We start from the raw sequence: 25,059 nt of genomic DNA on the forward strand, positions 1-25,059 counted from the left end.
TAGTGCTTAAGTACAGTTGTTATTTTTGGCCTTTAGTTGTTTCCTGTGTAGGTCTCCCTTCTTTGTGGGGATGAAGAGCTGCGGGCCAGGCATCTTCTGTCTTTTGTCTGCTGTCTAGAAGGCAGTTTGGAAAAGAAGAGCATATGTTTTGGAGTCAGAAGATTTATAATTTGGTATAAACTATTAATACTTTTGAAGCCTCAGTTTCCTAATCTGGAAAGTGGGGATACTAGGACCTTCTTCATAAGGCTGATGTGATTAAATGAGTGAATGTACATAAAACCCTGAGCACAGTACCCAGTAATGTAGCAAATGATTGATAAAGTTAAGCACTGTTTTTCTTCTTTAATAGCATTCAAGGGCCCTGTTTCTTAGCAAGTCAAATAATAAAAAGGACACTTGGCCGAAAGAAATAAAAATAAGATAAAATAATTATTAGGTTGATAGTTATCTAAATACAAGGATAACCTCTCCAAACATGGAAGGGAAAGTAGATAGACTGTTTGATGGAGCTCTGGGCCATGGGTGGATTTTTTTTCTTTCTGCAAGTTTATTTTAATGTTTTTATAATGTTCTTTGTGCTATATATATATTTTTAATTTTTATAGAGATACAGTTTCACTGTGTTGCCCAAGCTGGTCTTGAACTCCTAGCCTCAAGCAGTCTTCCCACCTCAGCCTCCCAAAATGTTAGGATTATAGGCACAAGTAACTGTACCTGGCCTGCGCTATAATTTTCAAAAAATGAGCAAGAAGATATGATGGTTTTCATATTTAACTGTCTGGCAACATTCCCCTCCCTGGGTGAGTATAAGCAGAAAGTAAATGTTGATGGGCTGGAGTGATCTCATGCATAGAGATGGTATCTCAGTTCATGGCCACAGGAAGATACACATTAAACAGGCAGATTCTGCGTCAGAATTTCTAATGAGGAAAACTAAAAATCTGCATTTTATTAGATAAGTTCCTCGTATAATGATATGCTCCTGAAAGTTTGAGAGATTCTGGCCTCCTGGAAAGAACATTGGATTTGGAGATCCAAGTTCTACTCAGCTCTGCCACTGTCTTCGCAAGTCATGGGTGCTCTTGTGTCCCATTTTGCTCTTCTCCTGTAACACTTCCACTTCCAGCTCGATGGTCATTCTGGCCCCTTTTGAAGGGAGAAAGGATCAGTCACATTCCCCACTGGGAACCCATGCCAAAGGAGAAAACTTGGCCAGAGAGCCCGGATTCCTGAGGATAGCTAAATAATCTTTGGGACAAATAAATATTCAGCAAGTGATCAGGCCTCAGCAGAAGTAAAGTGCATGCCTATTGTTGCCAACCCAAATAAAGAAGTTGCACAGCCTGCATTTCCTTGGGGGAGCCAATATCCTATTTCTGTTTCAAGGTTGGCAGCTCTGCAACTCAGTCCAGAGTCTCTACTTACACTAGCCTCCCTGTGGACCCACATGAGGCTGTGCCTCCTCTCTCACTAGCACTGCAGAGAGAAAGGACTGCAGGGTGGAAAGGACAGAAACATCAGTCGATTTGGCGTAGCTTTGGTCAAAGAATGAAATGGTTAAAAATGGTTAAAAGGAGGTTTAGCATTATGAGTAGGTTTCCATGGAGTGTGAGTGTGCTCGCTGAAGTGAGAAAGTCTTACTGAAAAGACACAGGAAGAAAGAGGCAGTCATCAATGACATGGAAATTTGCTTGTCTCACTGGATGAAGGCCCAGTTGGGTCCAGGCCCAGCGTGGTGGCTCATGCCTGTAATCCCAGCACTTTGGGAGGCTGAGGTGGAAGGACTGCTTGAGGCCAGGAGTTTGAGACCAGCCTGGGCAACATAGTGAGACTCTGTCCCTATAAAAAAAATAAAAATAGCTTTTTTTTTTGTCCGACATCTTAGCAAGGCTGTGCTGTCCACTGCTGCTCTCCGAGCTTCGCAATGCCGCCCAAGGACGACAAGAAGAAGGATGCCGGAAAGTCGGCCAAGAAAGACAAAGACCCAGTGAACAAATCTGGGGGCAAGGCCAAAAAGAAGAAGTGGTCCAAAGGCAAAGTTCAGGACAAGCTCAATAACTTAGTCTTGTTTGACAAAGCTACCTACGACAAACTCTGTAAGGAAGTTCCCAACGATAAACTTTTAACCCCAGCTGTGGTCTCTGAGAGACTGAAGATTCAGGCTCCCTGGCCAGGGCAGCCCTTCAAGAGTTCCTTAGTAAAGGACTTATCAAACTGGTTTCAAAGCACAGAGCTCAAGTAATTTACACCAGAAATACCAAGGGCAGGATGCTCCAGCTGCTGGTGAAGATGTATGAATAGGTCCAACCAACTGTACCTTTGGAAAAATAAAACTTTATTAAATAAAAAAATAAAAATAAAAATAAAAAAATTAGTCAGGTGTGGTGGCACATACCTATAGTCCTAGCTACTTGGGAGGTTGAGGTGGGAGGATCACTTGGGTCCAGGAGTTCAAGGTTACAGTGAGCTATGTGACATCACTATACTCCAGCCTGGGCAACAGAGAAAGACCTTGTCTCTAAAATAAATAAATAAATAAATAAATAAATAAATAAATAAATAAATGATTTTGGGTCCAGTTTAATTTAAACTGAGCTTTGATGTACTGGATAAACATCATAATGACTCACAGAAAAACAAATCATGGCTTATCACTTAATTTTTCCGATGAAAAGTCTCATAATTGCAGACTAGTCAGTGTATAATATCAGGACTTCTGATACCTTTAGCAAGGAATCTCTGGTTGGCACGCATTAACCCAAGTTTATAGAAATTTGATTCTTCACAAAAGATCCTTCATATAGTCTTCTTTTTGCAGGGAGACAGCCTAATTAAAATGATACAGTTGGCCAGTTCTCAGTTTACATTCACCTTCTTGCATAAGTAGCGTGTAATGACTTTAACCAATCTGGGTCGTAGAAAGATATTCTACAGAAGGCAGTTACCCAGGTCAGGTACCTGCATCTTGGAGGGCTTGAGTGTTTACCATACTGACTTTCAGATAGTGTTCTCAGGGGCACAGTCTGCATTTTCTCTTTAGATTTGGGATGCTCTTACTTACCCTGATCCATCCTTTCAAACACCTGCCCCACTCCATAATAATGATCACGCTTTTACCAATGAAGCCAACGCTTTCTCATTAGGCTTGTAGATTGTGTCTAATTGCATGTGGTCTCTAACATTTCTAAAGATAGAAATAGATATAAACATTACCTTCATACATTTTAGAGATAATGCAAAAACACAAACATTCTCAAAGCCAAGGGAAATGTAGTAAGGACAAATAAAAGATGCAGCGTTTACCCCCAGTTTTATCTGAAATATGGGAATAGTCACTGGAAAAGTCCTGAAGGTCTTGGCGAATCCCAGATTTTATATATAGATTTTTATGGTGGAACTGTTTTTTAAAAGCTATGTTGAGGTGGGGCGGAGCAAGATGGCCGAATAGGAACAGCTCCAGTCTCCAGCTCCCAGCGCGAGCGACACAGAAGACAGGAACGCAGCTCATTGCCAGCAACAGATCAAAGCTGGACAGAGAATGAGTTTGACGAGATGAGAGAAGGCTTCAGACTATCAAACTTCTCAGAGCTAAAGGAGGAATTACGTACCCAGCACAAAGAAACTAAAAATCTTGAAAAAAGAGTGGAAGAATTGATAACCAGAATAAGTAATGCAGAGAAGGCCATAAACGAACTTACAGAGATGAAAACCATGACACGAGAAATACATGACAAATGCACAAACTTCAGTAACCGACTCGATCAACTGGAAGAAAGAGTATCAGCAATTGAGGATCAAATGAATGAAATGAAGTGAGAAGAGAAGTTTAAAGAAAAAAGAAGAAAAAGAAATGAACAAAGCCTGCAAGAACTATGGGATTATGTAAAAAGACCAAATCTATGTCTGATTGGGGTGCCTGAAAGTGAGGGGGAAAATGGAACCAAGTTGGAAAACACTCTGCAGGATATCATCCAGGAGAACTTCCCTAACCTAGTAGGGCAGGCCAACATTCAACTTCAGGAAATACAGAGAACACCACAAAGATACTCCTCGAGAAGAGCAACTCCAAGACACATAATTGCCAGATTCACCAAAGTTGAAATGAAGGAAAAAATCTTAAGGGCAGCCAGAGAGAAAGGTAGGGTTACCCACAAAGGGAAGCCCATCAGACTAACAGCAGATCTCTCAGCAGAAACTCTCCAAGCCAGAAGAGAGTAGAGGCCAATATTCAACATTTTTAAAGAAAAGAATTTTCAACCCAGAATTTCATATCCAGCCAAACTAAGTTTCATAAGTGAAGAAGAAATAAAATCCTTTACAGATAAGCAAATGCTTAGAGATTTTGTCACCACTAGGCCTGCCTTACAAGAGACCCTGAAGGAAGCACTCAACATGGAAAGGAACAACTGGTACCAGCCATTGCAAAAACATGCCAAAATGTAAAGACCATCGAGGCTAGGAAGAAACTGCATCAACTAACGAGCAAAATAACCAGTTAATATCATAATGGCAGGATCAAGTTCACACATAACAATATTAACCTTAAATGTAAATGGACTAAATGCTCCAATTAAAAGACACAGACTGGCAAACTGGATAAAGAGTCAAGACCCATCAGTCTGCTGTATACAGGAGACCCATCTCACATGCAGAGACATACATAGGCTCAAAATAAAGGGATGGAGGAAGATCTACCAAGCAAATGGAGAACAAAAAAAAAGCAGGGGTTGCAAATACTAGTCTCCGATAAAACAGACTTTAAACCATCAAAGATCAAAAGAGACAAAGAAGGCCATTACATAATGGCAAAGGGATCAATTCAACAAGAAGAGCTAACTATCCTAAATATATATGCACCCAAAACAGGAGCACCCAGATTCATAGAGCAAGCCCTTAGAGACTTACAAAGAGACTTAGACTCCCATACAATAATAATGGGACACTTCAATACCCCACTGTCAACATTAGACAGATCAACAAGACAGAAAGTTGACAAGGATATCCAGGAATTGAACTCATCTCTGCAGCAAGCAGACCTAATAGACATCTACAGAACTCTCCACCCCAAATCAACAGAATATACATTCTTCTCAGCACCACATCACACTTATTCCAAAATTGACCACATAATTGGAAGTAAAGCACTCCTCAGCAAATGTACAAGAACAGAAATTATAACAAACAGTCTCTCAGACCACAGTGCAATCAAACTAGAACTCAGGACTAAGAAACTCAATCAAAACCGCTCAACTGCATGGAAATTGAACAACCTGCTCCTGAATGACTACTGGGTACATAACGAAATGAAGGCAGAAATAAAGATGTTCTTTGAAACCAATGAGAACAAAGATACAACATACCAGAATCTCTGGGACACATTTAAAGCAGTGTGTAGAGGGAAATTTATAGCACTAAATGCCCACAAAAGAAAGCTGGAAAGATCTAAAATTGACACTCTAACATCACAATTAAAAGAACTAGAGAAGCAAGAGCAAACACATTCAAAAGCTAGCAGAAGGCAAGAAATAAATAAGATCAGAGCAGAACTGAAGGAGATAGAGACACAAAAAACTCTCCAAAAAATCAATGAATCTAGAAGTTGGTTTTTTTTTTTTTTTTTTTTTTTTTTGAGACGGAGTCTCGCTCTGTCGCCCAGGCTGGAATGCAGTGGCCAGATCTCAGCTCACTGCAAGCTCCGCCTCCCGGGTTCACGCCATTCTCCTGCCTCAGCCTCCCAAGTAGCTGGGACTACAGGCGCCCGCCACCTCGCCCGGCTAGTTTTTTTTTTGTACTTTTCAACAAAATTGATAGACCGCTAGCAAGACTAATAAAGAAGAAAAGAGAGAAGAATCAAATAGACGCAATAAAAAGTGATAAAGGGGATATCACCACCGACCCCACAGAAATACAAACTACCATCAGAGAATACTATAAACACCTCTACGCAAATAAACTGGAAAATCTAGAAGAAATGGATAATTTCCTGGACACTTACACTCTCCCAAGACTAAACCAGGAAGAAGCTGAATCCCTGAATAGACCGATAGCAGGCTCTGAAATTGAGGCAATAATTAATAGCCTACCAACCAAAAAAACTCCAGGACCAGATGGATTCACAGCTGAATTCTACCAGAGGTACACGGAGGAGCTAGTACCATTCCTTCTGAAACTATTCCAATCAATAGAAAAAGAGGGAATCCTCCCTAACTCATTTTATGAGGCCAACATCATCCTGATACCAAAGCCTGGCAGAGACACAACAAAAAAAGAGAATTTTAGACCAATATCCCTGATGAACATCGATGCAAAAATCCTCAATAAAATACTGGCAAACCGGATCCAGCAGCACATCACAAAGCTTATCCACCATGATCAAGTGGGCTTCATCCCTGGGATGCAAGGCTGGTTCAACATATGCAAATCAATAAACGTAATCCAGCATATAAACAGAACCAAAGACAAAAACCACATGATTATCTCAATAGATGCAGAAAAGGCCTTTGACAAAATTCAACAGCCCTTCATGCTAAAAACGCTCAATAAATTCGGTATTGATGGAACGTATCTCAAAATAATAAGAGCTATTTATGACAAACCCACAGCCAATATCATACTGAATGGGCAAAAACTGGAAAAATTCCCTTTGAAAACTGGCACAAGACAGGGATGCCCTCTCTCACCACTCCTATTCAACATAGTGTTGGAAGTTCTGGCTAGGGCAATCAGGCAAGAGAAAGAAATCAAGGGTATTCAGTTAGGAAAAGAAGAAGTCAAATTGTCCCTGTTTGCAGATGACATGATTGTATATTTAGAAAACCCCATTGTCTCAGCCCAAAATCTCCTTAAGCTGATAAGAAACTTCAGCAAAGTCTCAGGATACAAAATTAATGTGCAAAAATCACAAGCATTCTTATACACCAGTAACAGGCAAACAGAGAGTCAAATCATGAATGAACTTCCATTCACAATTGCTTCAAAGAGAATAAAATATCTAGGAATCCAACTTACAAGGGATGTAAAGGACCTCTTCAAGGAGAGCTACAAATCACTGCTCAGTGAAATAAAAGAGGACACAAACAAATGGAAGAACATACCATGCTCATGGATAGGAAGAATCAATATCGTGAAAATGGCCATACTGCCCAAGGTAATTTATAGATTCAATGCCATCCCCATCAAGCTACCGACGAGTTTCTTCACAGAATTGGAAAAAACTGCTTTCAAATTCATATGGAACCAAAAAAGAGCCCACATCTCCAAGACAATCCTAAGTCAAAAGAACAAAGCTGGAGGCATCACGCTACCTGACTTCAAACTATACTACAAGGCTACAGTAACCAAAACAGCATAGTACTGGTACCAAAACAGAGATATAGACCAATGGAACAGAACAGAGTCCTCAGAAATAATACCACACATCTACAGCCATCTTATCTTTGAATAACCTGAGAAAAACAAGAAATGGGGAAAGGATTCCCTATTTAATAAATGATGCTGGGAAAATTGGCTAGCCATAAGTAGAAAGCTGAAACTGGATCTTTTCCTTACTCCTTATACGAAAATTAATTCAAGATGGATTAGAGACTTAAATGTTAGACCTAATACCATAAAAACCCTAGAAGAAAACCTAGGTTATACCATTCAGGACATAGGCATGGGCAAGGACTTCATGTCTAAAACACCAAAAGCAACGGCAACAAAAGCCAAAATTGAGAAATGGAATCTCATTAAACTAAAGAGCTTCTGCACAGCAAAAGAAACTACCATCAGAGTGAACAGGCAACCTACAGAATGGGAGAAAATTTTTGCAATCTACTCATCAGACAAAGGGCTAATATCCAGAACCTACAAAGAACTCAAACAAATTTACAAGAAAAAAACAAACAACCCCATCAAAAAGTGGGCAAAGGATATGAACAGACATTTCTCAAAAGAAGACATTCATACAGCCAACAGACACATGAAAAAATGCTCATCATCACTGGCCATCAGAGAAATGCAAATCAAAACCACAATGAGATACCATCTCACACCAGTTAGAATGGCGATCATTAAAAAGTCAGGAAACAACAGGTGCTGGAGAGGATGTGGAGAAATAGGAACACTTTTACACTGTTGGTGGGATTGTAAACTAGTTCAACCATTATGGAAAACAGTATGGTGATTCCTCAAGGATCTAGAACTAGAAATACCATATGACCCAGCCATCCCATTACTGGGTATATACCCAAAGGATTATAAATCATGCTGCTATAAAGACACATGCATATGTATGTTTCTTGCAGCACTATTCACAATAGCAAAGACTTGGAATCAACCCAAATGTCCATCAGTGACAGATTGGATTAAGAAAATGTGGCACATATACACCATGGAATACTATGCAGCCATAAAAAAGGATGAGTTTGTGTCCTTTGTGGGGACATGGATGCAGCTGGAAACCATCATTCTCAGCAAAGTATCGCAAGAACAGAAAACCAAACACCGCATGTTCTCACTCATAGGTGGGAACTGAACAATGAGATCACTTGGACTTGGGAAGGGGAACATCACACACTGGGGCCTATCATGGGGAGGGGGGAAGGGGGAGGATTGCATTGGGAGTTATACCTGATGTAAATGACGAGTTGATTGGTGCTGATGAGTTGATGGGTGCAGCACAGCAACATGGCACAAGTATACATATGTAACAAACCTGCACGTTATGCACATGTACCCTAGACCTTAAAGTATAATTAAAAAAAAAAAAAAGCTATGTCGATACAGAAATGTATGAAGAGACATAGAACTTAGCTTGTATATATTCTTCCTCTTTTCTACAACATTAATCAAACTATTATTTGGGGGTATCAAGTAGAGCTTTACAAGCAAAATGGGGAGAAATGGAGAAACAGGAATGAAAGTAGGTACAGCGCTTAGTAACTAGTTTGGGTGAACTGACTTTAACAAGCGCGCTTTCAACAATACTGGGGAAGCCCAGAGGTCATTGAGCAGGCACGTGAGGGTCATCATGAGGGATCAGAGATGATGGGAGAGCTCAGAAGGTTAAGCCTGGAGATGGAGGTGGGTTAGCTTCAAATATTTGCCAGGCAGCCTGGGGAAGGGGGCTAAACTTTATGTAGGCTTGATCCAGACAGTTAAAAAAGGCTAAGCGTAGATATACATATATGATAGATATATATTAGAAAACAAGTTTTGGGGCAAAAGAAGAAGTTTTCAAATAAGTTGGAGCTCTCCTCCAAAAGAAGGGCTGATCCCTAATAAAGCAGTGAGTTCCCTGTCATGGGATGTGTTCAAGAAGAAGAACTGACCATCTGTCGAGAATAACATGGAGAAGAGTCTGGCTTTAGATAAACTCTGAGCATCAATTCAGTACTCAGGCTGAAGACTTATAAGCAAGAACAGTCACAGAGATAGAAAATGAGATGGAATAGGGGTGGCTTAAGGTCTTGTTACAAGTAGGAGTAAAGATATAACAAGGGTGTTCTAGAGAAGATTTTAAATCATGAGTGGGAGGATCAGAAGCCTGTCACATTTCTCTCATTTGATTCTTCATATGACATCTGACTGGCCCATGAAGAAAGTTGTAATCAATGATCTCCAGGTCTCAGCTCTGGAATCCTACAGGTCGGTATGACCACCTCATCAGCTCTGCAGCTGAGATGGTAACGTGACCCTCTCCTGTGGGTGGAACAGACTGGAATTTGTCAAGGGTTTACCAAACTAGAATGAACAGGGGTCTAAAATCAAAGTCTGGTTTAGTCCCTGGAAAGTCATGTTTGACAAAACATAACACCATGGGGTTTTCCTTCTTCCTTCCTGATAAGAAGGAAATAAAGTGCTGTAAACTTTGCACTTTATTTTCTTGCCACGTGCAGCATTAAAATGAAATAATTTTCCTCCTTGATTTAAAAGATTAATTTTGTTTCCTCTGTTAAGAAAAAAGTTGTTTCAATAATGCATTTGAAATTACAGACTCTGATGTCTTCTGTTCAAATTGTTTTACCTGCAATGGGCTGGCTCTCCCATGCCTTATTTCGAGAAACCCTGCAAAAATCCAAAAGCAAAGGGAAAAATCCAGTAATAATTATTCCCTCATCAATGGGTCCTCCATCTTGCACAATAATTCAAAGAAACTCAAAGTCTTAGAACCAAAAGCTGGAGCCTTAAAGTTGATGGTCATGGTAATGATAATAGTCATTGCCATTTATTCAACATGTTCTTTATGCCAGGACATGTGTTAAGCCTTGTGATGGTTAATACTGAGTGTCAACTTGATTGGATTTAAGGATGCAAAGTATTGTTCCTGGGTATGTCTATGAGGGTGTTGCCAGAGGAGATCAACATTTGAGTCAGGGGACTGGGAGAGGCAGACCCACCCTCAGTCTGGGTGGCACCATCTAATCAGCTGACAGCATAAAAGTAGGAATGAAAAGAGCAGACTTGCTGAGTGTTCTGGCCTTCATCTTTCTCCCATGTTGGATGCTTCCTGCCCTTGAACATCAGACTCCAGGTTCTTCGGCTGTTGGACTCTTGGACTTACACCAGTGATCTGCCAGGGGCTCTCTGGCCTTTGGCCACAGACAGAAGGTTACACTGTTGGCTTCTCTATTTTTGAGGTTTTGGGACTTGGACTGGCTTCCCGGCTCCTTAGCCTGCAGGTGGCCTATTGTGGGACTTCACCTTGTGATCATGTGAGTCAATATTCCCTAATAAACTCCCCCTCATATATTCATCTATCCTATTAGTTTTGTCTCTTTAGAGAACCCGGACTAATACAAGCCCTCTTAAATATATTATCTCATTTAAGCCTCAGGACAATCCTGAGAAGCAAATAACAATGACCATACTTTATGGATGAGGAAATCCTATTCTAGAGGCTGAGGACAGTTGAGTACTTTAGCCTGAAGTGCCACAGAAGCTAGGCAGCAGAGCTGGGATTTAAATCCAGGCAATCTGACATGATGCCAAGCTGCCTCCACTAGGTATCACACTGTCCAGGCATCTTTCAACTTTCTTTGTAGCATTAGAAGCCCCACCTTTTTTTCCTTCAAAGGAAGATTTACACAGAACCTTAAGACACATACCCAATCAAAATTGAGTTTCTTTGGCAAATAAATACACAAGGAAGAAGTGTTCAAAGGTGGTTCAAAACCACCTGAAGCGACACTGAGGAATCCTAAGGTCCCCTGGAACTCAGTTTGTAAACCAGAAGTCTAGTCCAAATCCCTCATTTTATGGAAAAAGAAGAAAGGAGGCTGAGGGCAGTACTGTGGCTCAGCCACGTTACTACTTTGTGGCTGGTTGTAGATTTGAACCCAGTTTTTCCCCAAGGTGTCTTGAAAGAGTTAGGAACCTCAGCTTCACCTTTCAGGTAGCCTCTGGCCTGCAATGTGCTTAAAACCATTCAAAGCTGTTTCCTACCTGTCTGTTGTTCTGAAAAAGCAGAACTGAACTTCGGTAACCTTGTATCCTTGAATCTAAATTATCATTATCCCTCCCAAATTAATATTTTAAAAATACACTTGTGGCAGACATTACCAGTTGTCACCCAAATGGTGTTCTCCTCTTCTTCCACAGAAATATAACTTTTAGTTGGACACTAGGACACCCATGGAAAACTCCATCTCTCAGCTGTTTATGACCAGCGGGATGTGTGTAGAATTGATGTGTACAACTGCAGGATCAGGTCTGGAAAAAGAGGGGCATGTCCTCCTGCCTTTCATCCTTTTTTCCTTCCTTCTGGCTAAACTGCAGGCACAATGGGAGCCATTCTGAGTCATGCCAATGAGGACAATATCTCAGGAAAAGTGAACAACAAGATAGAAGGAGCCTGGGTCCCCAAGGCTATGGAACTGCTGTGCCATGGTGGACTGCTTGTCCTGCAGTGTTATATGAGAAGGAAGTAAATTTCTGGATTGTTTAAACAACTAATATTCGAGCTGCAGCTTCTACCACAACTTAGACAGAAGAGGGCATGTGCATTGAACCCCTTCATCAGGAAGCCCTGGATCTCCCATACACACAATTATGAAAGAACGCGGCCAGGAGCGGTGGCTCACACCTGTAATCCCAGCACTTTGGGAGGCTGAGGCAGGAGGATCACTTGAGGTCAGGAGTTCGAGACCAGCCTGGCCAACATGGTGAAACCCAATCTCTACTAAAAATACAAAAATTAGCCGAGGGTGGTGGTGCACACCCTGTAATCCCAGCTACTTGGGAGGCTGAGGCAGGAGAATTGCTTGAACCCAGGAGGTGGAGGTTGCAGTGAGCCGAGATCGTGCCACTGCACTCCAGCCTGGCGACAGAGCAAGAATCTGTCTCAAAAAAAAAAAAAAAAAAAAAAGAAAAGAAAGAAGCATGAGCACCCAGTTGCTCAGGACCCAGTCCTGGGCACCAACACAGCACGAGCGAGTGGGCACCTGAACATCCGCTTATGTGACTAATGGTCAGCCTCCAGGGAAACATTTCTCCACATCTCTTGCCCTAGTCCACAAAACAAAAGGCTACTGTGTCCAAGTGTTGTGAAAGATTGGGGATTGTGACATCGCCAACATCAGGGACAGACCCAAGAGTACAGGGAGAATCTGAGCAGTGCCAGCCCTTAAGTATTGACTCATCAACTCCTCCCTCAGAGACCAGCAATGTAACAGATTCCTGAATAACCAAGAAGTATTGCTTCTCAGACGGGAAGAATCCTCATTTTCTTGATTCTATTCATCTTCCAATTCTTGATTCTACCAGTACCATGTGATAACCACAAGAGTTACATATGAAAGTTATGGAATAGTTTGCAATATTAAACAATTTGTAACCTTTAAATATATACACATCTAGATAGGTCAAGAGATAATATGTGTGACACGTGAAACTGATTTTTAAAAATTTGTAATTTTTGTGGGTATGTAGTAGGTGTATATATTTATGAGGTATACGGGATATTTTGATACAGGTGAAACTGATCCTTTACACTGGCAACTACATATACTTGAAAAGTTAGAATTAAAAATAGTTTTATTTTTATAAAAATAATGATTCAAATAAGTGTTTTAAAAATTAAGTAACAATTTCAACCTTATTTAAATTTTAATTTAAAGTTTGGTATTATTCATGTGTTTTGATCTTAAATTTTAGATATTTTAAATACTGTTGAAAACCTTTAAAAATATTAATTTAGAATGTTTTAATTTTGATTTATTAGTTTAAATCTACATTTTGATGGTAATTCATTCAAATGTGACACACATTTAACTTTTTAGTCTTTCAGGTCCTTACTGACAATTGAACACTCGTTATATTAAACAACATTAATTAAGGATTATTCTGAAATGAAGGCAGGAAAATTTGCTATAGAATATATAATTTATGAATTATATGTATATCTGATTGTTTCATCCAAACATTGTCCATTAGCAGAATACCCAACAGACATAATAATAAATTCTATTACCTTTAACATTTTGCCAACTTTCAATGATATCAAGACCATAGCTTTCCACATGTCATTTTAAAGGTATATTGCCAATATAGTTGAATAGAATACATTAAACAGTAATTTATAACTTTTAATGACTTAGACATGGTATTTCATTCATTTGGCTTCTTGCCCTGAGCTATACAAATGTTAGAAAAGGGGTTGATTGGCCGGGCGCGGTGGCTCACGCCTGTAATCCCAGCACTTTGGGAGGCCGAGGCGGGCGGATCACAAGGTCAGGAGATCGAGACCACGGTGAAACCCCGTCTCTACTAAAAATACAAAAAAAAAAATTAGCCAGGCGCGGTTGTGGGCGCCTGTAGTCCCAGCTACTCGGGAGGCTGAGGCAGGAGAATGGCGTGAACCCGGGAGGCGGAGCTTGCAGTGAGCCGAGATCGCGCCACTGCACTCCAGCCTGGGCGACAGAGCGAGACTCCGTCTCAAAAAAAAAAATAAATAAATAAATAAATAAATAAATAAATAATAATAATAAAAAATAAATAAAAAAAAAAAAAGAAAAGGGGTTGATTTAGGGTCTGTCTTAGGGCAATTAAACTTATGTCCTAAACAATGCAATGCTCTGCTTTACTTCTTCTTTTTTTTTTTTTTTGACCCTAAACCACCTTTTATTGCGCACTTCAGCCATGAGACTGGGGCCGGCCGGCACACCCTAGGCCTAGTACTGCAGGTTGGCTTTCTTCTTGGCCTGCACCTCCAGGATGCCTTCCATGTAGTCCTCGTGGGTGAGCTCCATGGCACTCCTGCACAGTGAGATCATGCCCACCTCCACACACACAGCCTTGCACTGAGCCCTGTTGAAATCACCTGTTCAGCAGGGCCAGCTCCTCCTAGTTTACGTCAGGACTGATGTTCATGTTTCGGGAGTGAATCTGCATGATTCTGGCCCGGGCCTCCTCGTTGGGCATTGGGAACTCGATCTTGCGGTCCAGGCACCCTGAGCGGAGCAGGGCGGGGTCCAGAATGTCCACCCTGTTTGTGGCTGCAATTACCTTAACTTGGGTGTTGGGCTGGAAGCCATCCAGCTGGTTCAGAAGCTTCAGCATTGTCCTCTGCACCTCCCGGTCCCCAGCCTTCTCACTGTCAAAGCGCTTGGTGCCGAGGGCATCCAACTCATCAATGAAGATGATAGAGGGTGCTTTCTCCTTGGCCAGGGCAAAGGCCTCCCAGACTAGCTTGGCACCATCTCCAATGAACATCTGCACAGCTGGGGGCCAGCCAGCTTTAGGAAAGTGGCCTTAGTCTGTATGGCACAGACCCAGGCCAGGAGGGTCTTCCCTGTCCCTGGGGGCCCATACATTATCACCCCTTTTGGAGGTTGGATCCCCAAGTTCTCAAACTTCTCCTTGTGGTTCATTGGCAAGACAATGGCCTCCACCAGGTCTTGGATCTGCTTGTCCAAACCCCCTATGTCACTGTATTGCTCCGTGGGCCTCTCATCCACCTCCATGGCCTTCACCCGCAAGTCATACTCTGTCGGCAGCGTCTCCAGGATCAGATAGGAGTCTTTGTTCACACCCACCAGGTCTCCTGGCTTTAGCTTTTCAGCATCACCAACCCAGTCACAGGAAGGAAGTACGTCTGTCGTGTAGAGGTTTTGATCACAGCACACTTGCCCTTCCTCTGGGAGTCCAGGTCAATATGGGCACCATCCTCCTCTTGGTCATTAGTATCAACATCTAGGAGCTCGATGATGTTGGAGACAAGGTATGGCAGGGTCTTGTTCACTTTGATTTTCTCACTGTTCTCTTTTATCTTGTCCTTCATGGCTTGGAGCTCATGGGTGACTCTCAACACTTCACTCTTCATGATCTTGATCTCACTGTTCAGTATCTGTGTGCGTGAGATGATCTCCCCCATGGACATCTTGAGCACCTCCTCCCCAATTCCATCTTGCTCGGCCTCATCCCACATGGTCGCCATCTTCTCCTGCTGAGTCACTTGCTTTACTTCTTAGATAAGTCAGAGCCCACAATAATATAAAAGTAAAATGCTAATTGAAATCATAAAAATCATTGGTTATTATTCTACAACCTATATATGGTGTATATAAGACTTACAGTCTCTGTAGAACTATGTGTCACACAAGGGTTGTTTTGACACAATCAGTGTTTGCACGTAAGTGCATGCATTAGTTACCTATTGCTTTGTAACAAATCACTATAAATTTAGCAGCTTAAAACAACACATATTAATGACATCCCAGTTTCTGTGGGTAGAGAGTGTAGACACAATTTAGTTGGGTCCTCTGCTCAGGGGTCACAAGGCTTCAATCAAAGTGTCAAATGGGCTGCATTCTCATCTGGAGGCTTGACTGGGGAAGAATCCAAGCTCATTCAGGTTGTTGGCACAATTTATTTCCCAGCAGCTGTAGGATTTAGGGACCCAGCTTCTTACTGACTACTGGCTGGAGGCTACTCAGGTCTTAGAGGCCACACACAGCTTCCTGCCATGTGGCTCTCTTCTCAGGCCCTCTCACACATGGCTGCGTGCTTTTTCAAAGCCAACAAGAGACACTCTCCTCTGTCTGCTAAGACAGAGTCTTCTATAACATAACATGATCATAGGGGTGACATCCCATTACTTTTGCCATATTCTATTGGTTAGATGCACAGGATCTGCCATTATCAAGGGAGAGGATTATACAGGGGGGTTATAAAGGGGTTATATTCATTGCGGGTCACCTTAGGATGTGTTTGCCACAGTGTGTTTTCTAATGTCCTGTAAGGATGAAAAAGTCTTGAACAAGTCTCACCTACCTAGAGAAGCAAGTTGGCAGACACGATTTTCAGAGATTCATCCAGGGCCTTATGTTTCTCTGGCTATAGGGTTCCACACCAGGAACTCTGCAGAAACTGGCATGGTTGTTTGCTAAAGATCTTTATAACCTTTCTAAGTATCTAATCAAATAACTCAAGATGGTAACCTGTCACTCTCTGCTTAAGAGTTAGAAGATTCTAGGTGTACTACTCATACCCTTAGAGAAGACATTTCACAATGTTTAAAGGTTGTAGGCTATGAATTCAGCAATAATTTCCTGCTGGCTCCATGATTGCAAGGTGCTATAGGATATACACAGAAGATGACCCCAATCCTGTCTTCTTAGAATTTGCATCCCTGTTGGCAAGAAAAAACTAAGAAAAATGTCCAAGAATGCAATTCTGCTCTAATGTCATCCCTTCCACGCTGAGCCCTCCAGTCACAGATTCCTCCTCTCAGCATGCACATAAATATACAGCCTTTTGTTCTATGCCCTCACAAGTCCTGTTTGATTATGCACCTGAGATATTTCTCTCCCACTATACTGGGAGCTCCCTGAGGGTAGGGGTGACATACTCATATCTATATGTCCAAGACCTAGAATCATCCCTGACACAAAGCCATTGCTTATGATAGGTTTAGATGAATGGATGTATGGATGGCTGGATATATGGATTATAGCAAAAGAGCTGTGAAATGGAAAATATTGTAGGACTCCAGGTGTAAAACCTTGTTCAGGTCATAACACTTCTCTGAACTTGTATGCAGTTTCTCCATTAGTAAAAATGAAATTGTACAATATTCAGCAAAAGATCCAGACATAAATGAGTATTCTCTTCTAAAATCCACATAATATAAAATTCAAGATCAGGCAAAAGTAATCTAAGGTCAGAATGGGAGGGTGAAGAGAGCTTCCTAGGAGGGAGCCTAAAGAAGTCTTCTAGGGTACTAGAAATAGTCTATGACCTTATCTGGTCACATAGTGTAAACATGTGAAAACTCTGTCAAGCTATGCATTTCAGGTTCCTGGGGTTTGCTTTATGTAACTCATACTTCGATCTTTAAAGTTTATGGAGTGTGCCTGAGGGCTCTGTGTAAAGAACACAGCCCCATTCCTGCATAAAGAGTTAGTATTCTGATCAGGAAAAGTGATGTCAATGGTGGGATCATCTCAAAGAATCCAGCAAGCATCAGAGTACTTCTCAGTTGTTTAATCCAATGTTCCTGCATCTTGCTGACGTAGGCAGGTGACTCCAGAGGAATGTTTTCATTTCCTCTGGGCCACTTTATCTTTCTCTGCAAACCCTGAAGATCAAATGCTGCGTCATTAAATGACTCCCTGAAGCCTTCCTTGAGACTAGGGAACAATGTTCCCACTGTCAGAGAGATGGGCAGCTCTCCCATGGGATCATATCTGCAAGGTTACATTCTGGTCTGGGCCTAGATAAGGAGCTCAGTGACACCTTCTAGCAAAAGGTCAGCTGTGCTCACTCATTTGGTGGAGGCCTGTGAAGATGCACCCAGGGCTGCTCCTAACGTGATTTCTCTGTTGCAGATTTTCTGCAGCCATGAACAAGTAACTTCTGAATGTTCTCTTGATATCTCCACCTTAATTTTTTAAAATGTGAGAAGTTGCATATTATTGGATGCGCATGGAAGCCTCTAGAGATGGCAGAATAAAATAGCTTTTCTAAACACACATGCTTTTGGAGAAATGGTGTCTCCAAGTGAGTATATTGGATGTTGGTAAGAAACAATTACTCCAAGTCATGTGATCGTGCTCCCTTTCCTAAACTCAAACTCTACCTGAACCTACCCAAATTTGAGACATTTTGTCACATAAGCAAGAACCTGCTCTTTGCTTGTTGGGTTCATGTCACTCATATAAGAAGACTGTCAGTTCATTCACAGCCAGTCCATGCCTCAAGCATGTCCTTCTTCTCCGCAGTCCCTGGTCCAGGGCTGGGCACACCCTCTATGATCATTCAATAGTTGGTGACTTAAGTACATGTCCAAATCTGGTAGTTACATAGTTCAAGCATAGAATAGCAGCCCTCACCAAGAACTGTCCTTTGCACTAGACAAGTACTGGGAGAAATAACATATTAGGCCTCAAGATGCTCACTGTCAAGTGGAAAGAGAGGAGGAGAGGAGAACTTGATAAGCTACATCTTTTTACTGTGATAGAAGCCCAGGAGAGTGGGTAAACGGGAGTATCATTTGCTCCCTGCACACCATCTGTTCAGTCTTGGTTTTATCAATAAAGAAATGGCAGCAGAAGAACGATTACCATTTATGAAGCTCTTGTCTCTCAGCCCTGAACAACCCCTTCTAGTCTCTGTTCAGTTATACTGGGCTAGAAATCAGAAAACGTGCAAATCACAGTGCTCCTTAACGACTGGCTCTGTGTTAGTTTCTGCCAACAGGGGGCACTGGAGGGAGGATGCAAGGCAGGAGGAGGGTTGCTCCTGTAGCTCACCCAGTGGTGGTTTTTCACCTTGGCATTGAACTTGGTTCTGGTTTCCCATTTTCCCACACTCCCAGAACCAGCTGCACCATACCCCTCAGAGGTACCAGCAGCCTCTGGCAGTACCCTGTTCTCCAAGGTCTGAGCCTCTGCTCTGGGAGGCCCTCCTCCAAGGACCTAAGATACCAACACCAGCCAAGTGATGGTCCCTCCTCTGAAGGCTGAGCTGTGGTTCTATGAGCCCCACTTCTCCAAGCTTCTGTTCTCTGTTCCCTTGGCCTTGGGGGTGGAGGCTGCTTCCTGTGGTTATATCTCTATGTTACCTCAGGGTAGGCCTCCCATGCCTGTTTAATCAACTCCCTCCTTAAACTCTGCTAAAATAAATGGTGTGGTTCTGGTATTCTAACCATGACCCTGGTTGGTACAGAAGGGAGGTGATGAGATTGTAGACCAGTTAATTCACCTCTTGCAAAATTCCATTTTCTTTTTCTGCAAAAATGGGTATAATAATAGTACCCATGTCATATGGTTGTGAGAAGGAATTATTGGAGTGATGTTGGTAAAGTCCTATCTGTACTACTTGGCACATAGTATTTGGCAGAATGGGAACAAGGATCTAGGCTTCATGATCCAATATCTTAATTTTTCTGTCGGATATATCCAACATATCTATAGACCGATAAGACCAAAGAGAGTGCAGCATAGCAAACGAGTGGGCCTTAGAGCCAAACTGTCTAGATTCAAATCCTCCCTCCACCATTTACTACCTATGTGACCTATGGCAAGTTACTTAACCTCTCTGTGCCTTGGTTTCCCCATGGTAAAATGGTGGTAGCAGAACCTGTCATAGGGATATTAATACAATATCAATCACTTAGAATAGTACAAATATTTCTAATTTTCTGCCTTCTGGGAACATAGCATTGCACTTAGAATAGTACCTAGCATGTAGAAGAACAGTACCTGACATCATCATCATCATCAAGAATCGATTGTGGTAAAGTAGGAGTGCAGTTCTCGTCACAAACACCTGTGTTTAAATCTCCTTGACTGCATGAGCCTCTCCTTGACTGAGTGTCCTGACAAGTCACTTTACTTACATGAGCCGCAGTTCCCCCAGCCCAATAAGAAGACATATCTCACAGGTTGGAGGGTAAACATAATACGGCATGCAAAATGGGCAGTATAATGTCTGGCAAGCAAGTGCTTGATAAAAAGCATCTGCTGCTGTGACTAATTTCATCAAATCTGATGGCCCCCAAAATCTCTTTTTTGGATCATTGGTCTATGCATGAAGTAAGTTTAGAACAAGGATAATACTTTGAGTTGTCATTGTAAAAAAGGGAAGTGGATCTGTATCTTAAAGGTTTCCCACACTGAGGGATGACACTCTTAGATGATAAACAACAAGAACTTTCAACCAGGAAGAGGGAAGTAGAAGCTCGGAATGTTAACTCCACGCTACTCACTGACTTGCTATCACATGGCCTACTGAAGTTATAAATTATAATTGACATCTTATCTACTTCCAAGAAGGATTTTCAGTGACCTACAATAAAATGTTATACATTTAAAACTTAAAAGTCAGAAACAGATATCTGAACCCACAGGGGTGAAGGAGAAGCAGGGGGAGAATGAGTAAAGATTTTCCACCATGATCCTCAGTCAGAACAGTTATATTTTCAAGTATCAAGTAAATCCTTATTTCCAACGGGCAAGGTAAAAAGGGAAATGTAATTGCTTATGTAATGCTCATTTTTGATTAGGGAAAGGTATAATTTTATTGAAAAAATTCCATGATACTAAATAGAAAACTTAATTAAATGATACTTTAAGTAAGAAATATTGAATAGCATAATGGATAGTATCTTCCATGGTAGCTCTTGAGAATTATAAGAACTCATTATGTGACTTCTTATTACAGTGTCCAATAGAGGAAGGCTGTTGCAATACAAGATTGGTAAATTGTCTTTAAACCCATCAGAGATGACAGTCACAGCTTATTCAGGCCAGGAAGGAGAGTAGCACAATTTCTTAAGACAGTTCCAGAATGTAAATTATTTTTTCCTTTCAAAGAAAGACATGAACATGGCTGAGAATGGAAAGATGACAACTGGCTCTGGATGACTGATGGAAATACATGGGTACATGACTGGGAGCAGTTCTTAAGGATCTGCCAATCTCCACGTGGTCCTCTTACCGTGTGGTCAGAACTGCCAATCCAATTCATCCCTCCGGGCTATTTCCTCTCACCTCCACTGCTCAGAGCAGCGCTTTTCTGGAAGCATGATTCTTCATTCTTGCCCTGTGACAGGGCCACTGTGGATCATGTCAAAATAACACACCCAGCCAGGAACAGTGATCAAAGTAGCAAAGGGGCCAAGAGATAAAAGAAAAATGCCAAAGGCCTGGACCTGAGGCAGGATACACAGAGCTGAAGAACTTCGGATTTAGAATGAGAAAATCTGGGCTCATATCCCACTTCCTCCACTTAACCATTTGTGAGATTGTAAGCAAGTTAATTCACCTCTCAAAAATTCCATTTTCTTTTTCTTCAAAAATGGGTATAATCACAGCACTCATGTCATATGGTTGTGAGAAGGAATTATTGAAATGATGTTGGTAAATTCCCCCCCATTAGTATTTGGCACATAGTAAGTGTTTAGTAAATGTCAGCTGTAATGAGGAGGACTGAAAGAATGGTGATGTGATGCTTTGCATACAAAGATGATACTGTATCATACCGCAGAGAGAGGTTATGCCGCAGTAAGAAACAGCATCAAAATCGTACTGCCTTAACACTGCCAGGTTTATTTCTTAACTATGCTACATGTGCAACATGCATTGTATTGACAGGGACTTGGCTCATGTAGTCACTTGGGGTCCCAGCCTGACAGAGGCTTTGAACTTTCACATGTGCCTCCAGGATTACAGCAGTGCCATTGAACTGGGCACCAGCTCTTAGAGCTTCTGTCCAAAAGTGTCACTTCTGCTCACACGCGTTGTATAGCTGCCTGTTTTCCTACATGAAGTTTTACTGCCACACAGCTATGCGTGCTCCATTGCACTGTGTGACTGCTTCCGTACTTCAACAGCAAAGTTGCATAGTTGCAAGAGAGACTATATGGCCCATAAGCTGAAAACATTTTCTATCTAGTCCTTTAAGAAAAAGTTTGCCAATCCCTGCCTTGGTTTAGGTAGATCACATAGTCACACCTAACTTTGAAGCAGACAGGAAAATGCAATGCTATGTTCCCAGAAGGCAGAAAATTAGAAATATTTGGTAGACAGCACTGAAGACCACTGTTAGTTATCCCAGGCTACCAATAGATAGGGCAGCATTTTTGCATTATTTTTCCAGATGCAGGCATGAATGTAAATGGAATGTAACATTGCTAGGCTAATCTCACCCAAGCACTACTTTGAGCAGGCAACATCCCTGCTCACTAACCTTCAATGGATCCCTAGTGTATTAAAGACAAAATCCCAACACCTCTGCTTGACACTTAAGACCCTCAAAAATCTGGCCCCTTTCACCTGGTCTATAATACACCTCCACTGTTCTTTGCCAGGATTCCTTTGCTTATATCTGTCAAATCTCCATCAAAAACTAAGACCATGTCCATGGTCACACAGTCAGTGGCAGGCAGGGCTCTCCCCATGTCTGTCTGAATCCAGGGCACGTTCCCATTCTCTCTGCAGTGCTCTTGTTTTATCATGATACCTGTTATTTCTGCCACCCCTGTCCCCATCACCTCCTTTTTCTTTGACTCCGTGAGAAACGTAAGCCCTTATTTGCTGCTGCAGCCCAGACTTTCCTGTGGTTCAGGATGCCTTGCCAAAGCATGTGGACCAAGCCAGAGTCTGCCCTCATGACTCTTCCCCTTTGAGCTCATGACCTCTTATCTTTCTGTCTGACTGCCACTAACCTAAAGAACAAGAAGATCCAGGAGGAACTGAGACCAGACTGAGACATGGGACAGAGGCTGCCATGTTCGCCAGAGCAGGAGAGTGGCAGCCAGGTGAGCTGTACGGAGGAACGAGCGCAGGCACTCTGCCAGGGAAGGCCTGCCCCGGACGGAAGCTGGGCCATGGGTCCTCCTCCCCTCTACGTCCTGCTTCTTGTTCCCTGGGAGAAATGACAGCACAGCTGCCCTCTGAGAGATATCCCAAATGAAAACCACCTCAGTCCTGAACTGAATATCTAAGGAGATCAGCAAACTGCCCAGTTAAAACTGACCCTGGAAAAGCTTTTGAGGACAGACACACTGGCCATAGGAGCAGGAGTGTAAAGAGTTTCTCTTGCAAGGTGGAGCAGCTCCCACTGCTTACTGGTTTTATTGGGCCCTAGAGCAGAGGACCCACCTCTAGGATAAGTAATATAACCAATGTTTCCTCAAGGTCCCTTCCAAATGGATCCAAACCTTTGTCCCTGGCATTTCTCCCTCAGAGCAGTACAGGAATACTCCTGGGAGCCCTCTGCTGCCTCTTTCCTCTCTGCAAAGACCAAGGCTGAGCTGGTCCCAGAGAAAAGATGTTTTCCCAGCGCCCATCCAGTAGTTCAAACCATGGCCCGGAGAGGCAGACAGATCTGGATGTCAGCTTGATCTCCTCTGTACTTAGCTGTGTGACTTTACATAAGTCACTTAACATCTCTGAGCCTCAGTTTCCTCATTATATAAAGCATCTGCCTTGTAGGGTTGATGGCATCTGCATCAAAGCATTGATGTGTGCACAGGGCCTGGTACATAGCGAGAGCTCAGTAGGTGGCAGAGGCTATGGCAGTAATGTCAGGCTGTAATTACTACCCTCCTACACCCTCTTCTCCTTAATTTAAGGCTCTGTCTCTTGCACTATCATTTGTTACAGACCCTCAAATTCCTTACCTGTTGATGAATTTATGTGTCTCTGCACAAGACAAGTCAGAGTACAGACTGGATCACATCCCAGTCACCAGTGGGGCAAAGCCACCTGCTCTGGGCCATTGCACTCTTGAGACTGTCAGCTCTTAACAGCCAAGGGAAACTTGAGCACAGCAACACCATGAAATACCCATGCCCTTTCCTTCATACTAAAATATATCTGCTTCAAACTTAGCAAAACCTAACAGTGGATAAGGTCTTCTAGACCAAGACCAAAAGAAGTTAAAAATAGAACTTAGAAAAGGGGCTGCTTTATTTACAAGTACCTGTCTGTTTCTCAGATCGATTATTCTACATGCTCTGTTCTCACATGTATCTATAAAACTCTTTAGGATTTAGCAAGAGTCAGATTTGGGAGTTGTTTTTCTAATAAAGTAAGCAAGCTTATACCTCATGGATTAGGGGGTATTTTGCAATTACTAACTGCTATAACTAACCATGGAAAGTGATGCTTCATTTATCCGGTATGAAGTGAGAACTGGGTATGTTATATAAATTGTTTTAACAAACAACAAGAGCATGATTGATCACTCTTAGCTTCAAAACTCTAACATTCACCACTTTGTTGGAAGTTCTAAAGCATATCACATACTTTCCTGCCTCATTAAACAAAGCATGCTATAAATCAGTTAATCATCTCTCAATAACTCAAGACCATCACTATAAACATCAACCATTACACTAGGCTTTAGAACAATGACATGGTTTGAGAAGTACTGAGGCATGGGACTATTTTTTCCTACCTAAATGATCCCAGAATTTGAGGTTCTTTTGGCTTGTCTTTATACTTCTATGACTCTTTCTTCACCATCAGCAGTCACTCCTTGATGGTTTGGGTATGCCTGCCTCAAATTCCTTCTAATTTGCTTTTTCTCATCTTCTGTGAAGTAAGGAAGCAAATCAAGCTCATTAGAACTCTTTGTAAACCAGGAGGAAATAAGTTCCAAGTAAGGGTCCCAATGAGTAAAGAAGTGAACATTAGTGCATGGTCTCTGTGATATCTATCCCTTTGTGATATCTATCTTGGTTAATAGAAGGCTATTACAACCTCCTGAATTTGTTCATTTCACACCAGTGCAATGAACCTACCTGTTGAGACAAAGCTATAATAATAATTTTTTAAGAAGAAAGTAAGATAAAAGGAAGAATGAATACTTACCAAGTGCTTACAAGATGCCAGGCAGTGTTCTAGACTTTGGATATACAAACTAGTTTGGATATGCAGGCCCATGAGGAGATACTGCTTTATTTCCATTCTGCAGATGTGGACTCAGAGGCAGAGACAGGACTGACCACATTGGGCTAATGTGCAAAATCAGGTTCTGGAGGAATGACAGAGTCACATTTGCTGGTATAGGCATGGATCCTGCAGGAACCCCAATAATGTGTGTGTGTAGACGTAGGAGAGTTTAGGA

General features: G+C 41.9%; 2 protein-coding genes and 2 pseudogenes across 2 annotated transcripts in view; 2 read left to right on the forward strand and 2 right to left on the reverse strand.

Annotated features, from left to right (window-relative positions):
- Window positions 1-25,059, reverse strand: part of MAPK4 (mitogen-activated protein kinase 4) — a 177,871-nt gene that overhangs the window by 110,814 nt on the left and 41,998 nt on the right. The gene's annotated exons all lie outside the window — the stretch shown is intronic.
- The window catches only part of CXXC1 (CXXC finger protein 1), a 459,484-nt gene that overhangs the window by 93,973 nt on the left and 340,452 nt on the right, over window positions 1-25,059 (forward strand). The gene's annotated exons all lie outside the window — the stretch shown is intronic.
- LOC126941088 (40S ribosomal protein S25-like) lies at window positions 1,876-2,300 on the forward strand (annotated as a pseudogene).
- LOC126941315 (26S proteasome regulatory subunit 6A-like) lies at window positions 14,067-15,435 on the reverse strand (annotated as a pseudogene).

This window comes from Macaca thibetana, chromosome 18 (assembly GCF_024542745.1).
Source record: "Macaca thibetana thibetana isolate TM-01 chromosome 18, ASM2454274v1, whole genome shotgun sequence".
Taxonomy (NCBI): Eukaryota; Metazoa; Chordata; class Mammalia; order Primates; family Cercopithecidae; genus Macaca; species Macaca thibetana.